Below are 5557 nucleotides of genomic sequence, written 5' to 3' on the forward strand. Positions count from 1 at the left end.
AATCACCCAAGCGTCTAATCATATAAGCATTTTCTTTTAATTGTCTACCAAAATAAGCATTGAAGTCGTCTTGCTTAAACGTAAAGTTATCAAACTCATCCAAGCACTGACTAGCAATTTTAGTAGGAGGAACTTCAACTTTATCATATCTATAGAGAGAATTTACCTTTACTACCTGTGTTGGGATATCGGGGTCAGGAGGTTCTTTAGTAAATAAGTGATCAAGATCATATGTTTCTTCGATAGACGATAGATTAAGACCATGTATTTCTTCAATAGGAGGTAAATTCTTAACATGTTCATCTTTAATACCTTTTTCTTTCATAGATTTCTTTGCCTCTTGCATATCTTCGGGACTGAGGAATAGAACACCTCTCTTCTTCGGAGTTGGTTTAGAAATAGACTTAGTAATTGGAGCAGGAGCTGGCTCAGGAGGTGCCCAATTATTTTCATTTGTCAACATATTATTCAATAGAATTTCAGCTTCATCTGGTGTTCTTTCCCTGAAAACAGAACCAGTACAACTATCCAGGTAATCTCTGGAAGCATCGGTTAGTCCATTATAAAAGATATCAAGTATTTCAGGTTTCTTAAGAGGATGATCAGGCAAAGCATTAAGTAACTTGAGAAGCCCCCCCAAGCTTGTGGGAGACTCTCTTCTTTAATTTGCACGAAGTTGTATATTTCCCTCAAAGCAGCTTGTTGCTTATGAGCAAGGAAATATTTAGCAGAGAAGTAATAAATCATATCCTGGGGAATACGCACACAACCAGGATCAAGAGAATTAAACCATATCTTAGCATCACCCTTTAATGAGAACGGAAATATTTTGAGTATATAAAAGTAACGCGATCTCTCGTCATTAGTAAACAGGGTGGCTATATCATTTAACTTAGTAAGATGTGCCACAACAGTTTCAGATTCATAGCCATAAAACGGATCAGATTCAACCAAAGTAATTAGATCAGGATCAACAGAGAATTCATAATCCTTATCAGGAACACAAATAGGTGAAGTAGCAAAAGCAGGGTCGGGTTTCATTTTATCTCTAAGTGATTCTTTGTTCCATGTAACTAATAACCTCTTAAGCTCATATCTATCCCTGCAAGCTAAAATAGCGGCATAAGATTCCATATCAAAAAGATAACCCTCAGCGATAACATGCATATTTTCATCATCACTATCATCATCGTATTCAGATTCAATAATTTCTTTTTCTCTAGCCCTAGCAATTTGTTCATCAAGAAATTCACCAAGGGGCACAGTAGTATCAGGCATAGAAGAAGTTTCATCATAAGTATCATGCATAGCAGAAGTGGCATCATCAATAACATGAGACATATCAGAACGAATAGCAGAAGCAGGTTTAGGTGTCGCTAGCTTACTCATAACAGAAGGTGAATGAAGTCAGAGCTAGATGGCAGTTCCTTACCTCCCCTCGTAGTTGAGGGATAAATTGTTGTCTTAGCATCTTTCAAGTTCTTCATAGTGTCCAGCAGATATAAATACCAAGTGACTCAAAGAATAGAGCTATGCTCCCCGGCAACGGTGCCAGAAATTAGTCTTGATAACCCACAAGTATAGGGGATCGCAACAGCTTTCGAGGGTAGAGTTTTCAACCCAAATTTGTTGATTCGACACAAGGGGGGCCAAAGAATATTCTCAAGTATTAGCAGCTAAGTTGTCAATTCAACCACACCTAGAAACTTAGTATCCGCAGCAAAGTGTTTAGTAGCAAAGTAATATGATAGTGGTGGTAGCGGCAACAAAACTAAAGACAGCAAAAGTAATGTTTTTGTTATTTTGTAGTGATTGTAACAGTAGCAGCGGGAAAGTAAATATGCGTAAACCAGTATATGGAAAACTCGTAGGAACTGGATCAGTGATGGATAATTATGCCGAATGCGGTTCATCATGTAACAGTCATAACATAGGGTGACACTGAACTAGCTCCAATTCATCAATGTAATGTAGGCATGTATTCCGTATATAGTCATACGTGCTTATGGAAAAGAACTTGCATGACATCTTTTGTCCTACCCTCCCGTGGCAGCGGGGTCCTATTGGAAACTAAGGGATATTAAGGCCTCCTTTTAATAGAGAACCGGAACAAAGCATTAGCACATAGTGAATACATGAACTCCTCAAACTATGGTCATCACTGGGAGTGGTCTCGATTATTGTCACTTCGGGGTTGCCGGATCATAACACATAGTAGGTAACTATAGACTTGCAAGATAGGATCAAGAACTCACATATATTCATGAAAACATAATAGGTTCAGATCTGAAATCATGGCACTCGGGCCCTAGTGACAAGCATTAAGCATAGCAAACTCATAGCAACATCAATCTCACAACATAGTGGATACTAGGGATCAAACCCTAACAAAACTAACTCGATTACATGATAAATCTCATCCAACCCATCACCATCCAGCAAGCCTAAGATGGAATTACTCACGCACGGCGGTGAGCATCATGAAATTGGTGATGGAGGATGGTTGATGATGACGACGGCGACGAATCCCCCTTTCCGGAGCCCCGAACGGACTCCAGATCAGCCCTCCTGAGGGGTTTTAGGGCTTGGCGGCGGCTCCGTATCGTAAAACGCGACGATTTCTTCTCTCTGATTTTTTCTCTCCGAAAGCAAATATATAGAGTTGGAGTTGGCGTCGGAGGGCATCCAGGGGGCCCACGAGGTAGGGGGCGCGCCCTAGAGGGGGGCGCCCCCCACCCTCATGGACAGGGTGTGGGCCCCCTGGTCTTCATCTTTGGCGAGGATTTTTTATTATTTTTTTCTAAGATGTTCCGTGGAGTTTAGGTCATTCCGAGAATATTTGTTTTCTGCACATAAAACAACACCATGGCAATTCTGCTAAAAACAGCGTCAGTCCGGGTTAGTTCCATTCAAATCATACAAGTTAGAGTCCAAAACAAGGGCAAAAGTGTTTGGAAAAGTAGATACGACGGAGACGTATTAGCAAGCCTCTAACGAAATTTCTGTAAAGTCTCCGGTGCTACATTTATCCGACGGTGACTGGAATAATCTTGTTACACATTGGTCTCGACTGCAGCGTAAGGTAGTGTCTATGATATCACATCACAATTTGAACTACATTTCTGCATTTGCCTTAACGTCTCACTTGTCCGAAAACTATTAGCAGAAGAACATTCATTCTCAAAGGACCACAAAATCTCACAACTATACTGCACACTGCATTACTCTTGTGAGTACCTCTTGGCATGTATGACCATACTTACTTCCATAGTTGTTTGACTATGTAGCATCCCTGCACATGTTAGCCTCGTTATCATCCATTTGGTGGACATTATAAGATCCGATTGGACTCTTACATACATTTAGAATCAACCCAATGCTTTTGAAGAGGTTTAGCTCTGCAGTCCTCTTATAAGGACTGAACGTCGTCTATCACTGTACTTACATTAACAACTACTCCCTCCGTCCCATAATATAAGAACATTTTGTACAGTACACCAGTGTTCAAAACACTCTTGTATTATGGGAACAGGGATTGGTTCACTGTAGCATTCGGCATCTTATCTCCCTCGCCCACCATTTACTAAAAAATATCAGATCTATATTTAATCTTACCAAAAAGTAAAATGCACAGACAATGCCAGTGCAGAAGTGTAGCCCATTGCTCTTGTCAGTACATTTTGTCCTGTAATGCTTGTACTTCCAGGGATTGGTAGTTGATTATGTAGCATCAATCTGCATCTTATCTTCATTATCATATCTATAATTACTCTCTACAAAATGTACAGTACAGGAAATGCTTATGAAGAAGATTATGTGCTGAAATTCTTGAGTTATCCTTCCCTTGACATGGAGAAGGGCATCATAAAGCCGGTGTTAATCGTTAATGTAAGTTGGTCCTCCTAAAGCCTTTATCCTCAACTGCTGTTTAATTTTCTCATACTCCCTATCGTTTACTACTGTTTAGTTTGTTGTCTCTACCAAAATGCATGTTCGCGAGAACCGTAAGTTCTAAGTTTTACTTGTAAAACCAAATTCCTTATTCATACCATGCACATTACTCAATACTTCCTATATGTATGCTTGTTTTTGTGGATCTATAATCCAGTGTGTGGTGAAGCAGCCCACGTTTGCACCTTGTCATCTCCTGTTTTATCTTACTAATGTGGCTGATGATAAGAACAACATGCCATGCACATTAACCAAAATAGATACAATGATTTTCTTTGCCCTTCACCTATGCTTGTTATGTTGACATGGTAACCCAGTAGTGTGGTGAAGCTCTGTAACGCCCTCGATGCGGCTATATCTCCCACGTGTCGAAGCATGACTTAGAGACATAACCGCATTGAAAGCAATGTCGCAAGTGAGGTAATCTTCACACAACCCATGTAATACATAAGGGAAAGAGATACATAGTTGGCTTACAATCGCCACTTCACACAATACATGAATAAAGCATTACATCATCCAGATACAAACAAGGTCCGACTACGGAACCAAAATGAAAGAAGACTGCCCCAAATGCTACACAGATCCCCGATCGACCCCAACTGGGCTCCACTACTGATCAACTAGAACGAAACAACACAAAGGACAAGATCTTCATCGAGCTCCTCCTTGAGCTTGGTTGCGTCACCTGCACGGTATCATCGGCACCTGCAAACTGGTTTTGGAAGTATCTGTGAGTCACGGGGACTCAGCAATCTCACACCCTCGCGATCAAGACTATTTAAGCTTATGGGTAAGGCAAAGGTATGAGGTGGAGCTGCAGCAAGCGACTAGCATATATGGTGGCGAACATACGCAAAAGAGAGCGAGAAGAGAAGGCAAGGAACGATCGATAAAACTATGATCAAGAAGTGATCCTAGAACAACCTACGTCAAACATAACTCCAACACCGTGTTCACTTCCCGGACCCCGCCGAGAAGAGACCATCCCGGTAACACACGCGGTTGATGTATTTTAATTAAGGTCAACTTCAGGTTTTCTACAACTGGACATTAACAAATTCCCATCTGCCCATAACCGCGGGCACGGCTTTCGAAAGTTCAAAAACCCTGCAGGGGTGTCCCAACTTAGCCCATCACAAGCTCTCACGGTCAACGAAGGATATTCCTTCTAGCGGGAAGACCCGATCAGGCTTGGAATCCCGGTTACAAGACATCCTCGACAATGGTAAAACAAGTCCAGCAAGACCGCCCGATGCGCCGACATCCTGATAGGAGCTGCACATATCTCGTTCTCAGGGCAACACCGGATGAACACTACGTACAGCTAAAACCAGCCCTCAAGTCTCCCCGAGGTGGCGCCGCAAGTGGCTCTAGTTTGGACCAACACTTAGACAAGCACTGGCCCGGGGGGGTAAATAAAGATTACCCTCGGGATGTGCGACTCCCAAGGGAAAAAGGCTAGGTGGCGAATGGTAAAACCAAGGTTGGGCCTTGCTGGAGGAGTTTTATTCAAAGCGAACTGTCATGGGGTTCCCATTATAACCCAACCGCGTAAGGAACGCAAAATCCGGGAACATAACCGATATGACGGAAACTGGGGAGG

This window comes from Triticum urartu, chromosome 2 (assembly GCF_003073215.2).
Source record: "Triticum urartu cultivar G1812 chromosome 2, Tu2.1, whole genome shotgun sequence".
Classification (NCBI taxonomy): Eukaryota; Viridiplantae; Streptophyta; class Magnoliopsida; order Poales; family Poaceae; genus Triticum; species Triticum urartu.